The 920-nt window shown below is 32.0% G+C and overlaps 1 protein-coding gene across 1 annotated transcript in view; it reads right to left on the bottom strand.

The window, feature by feature from the left end:
* Positions 1-920, bottom strand: part of LOC106869493 (MAP/microtubule affinity-regulating kinase 3) — a 139306-nt gene that overhangs the window by 51646 nt on the left and 86740 nt on the right. The window lies entirely within an intron of this gene.

The following is a 920-nucleotide window of genomic DNA, read 5'->3' as shown; positions in this document are numbered from 1 at the left end:
ATATATATATATATATAATGCTTCAGATTTAAAATGATACCTTGCAATCAGTTTGCTAAGCACTTCCCGTCACACTATAGTGTCCATCACACACACACACACACACACACACACAATAAACAGAGTTTTCGCTGTATGTGAGAAGGGAAACTTGAGTCATTTTTCTTTTATTAACTGAGAATTGATAGGACAAAATGAAGTGAAAACTTTAAAATATTGAAATAATAAGCTAAAATTAGCACAACATTCTCATGATAATAAAAAACTCAACATCAGCATTTGAAGTGAGCATTCAATTACAAAATCAGTTTAATATTTTAGTTTCTACCCCCCACCCCAAATATTCAAAAGTGAGGGCTGTCAATAGCAGCAATGACAGAGTGCTGCATAAAATACAAGGTATTTAGTTAGGTTCTAATTACCAATTTTTGAAATGAATAATGGTCAAAAAGAATAAGAAGTGCTCAATACTTAAAAGACATCATTCAAATATTTAAAATTGATTATGGAAAGCAACATGGAAAGAATCGAAGGTAGATCTGAAATAAATCAACGAGTGCAGTTAGGTTGATAAAAGATGCAAAATCAGACTAAAGGAAACAAAAAAACATCATGACAAGATTCATAAACTGAAGGAGAGGGGGAAAAGTAAGAGCAGTAAACTATCTCATCCAATTTCACAATGAAAATATGCGCATACAGTTTTATTAACATGACATGTGCCATCACACTCACATGTACAGAGATAGTGTGGTGATGAGAGAAAGCATGTGTAGTGCCAAAAGAACATGCCATTCACTTGTCACATTTCACAATTGTATGTGACTATGCTATTAAAATGACTACATATTTAAAAAAAAGTTCTCAATGTTTTGATATGAGTTTGACAAAGGCCATTCAGTTAATGAGATGAATATATA

Source organism: Octopus bimaculoides, chromosome 11 (assembly GCF_001194135.2).
Source record: "Octopus bimaculoides isolate UCB-OBI-ISO-001 chromosome 11, ASM119413v2, whole genome shotgun sequence".
Classification (NCBI taxonomy): domain Eukaryota; kingdom Metazoa; phylum Mollusca; class Cephalopoda; order Octopoda; family Octopodidae; genus Octopus; species Octopus bimaculoides.
The sequence above is the reverse complement of the archived record's forward strand: the minus strand, read 5'-3'. Positions and strand labels throughout refer to the sequence as shown.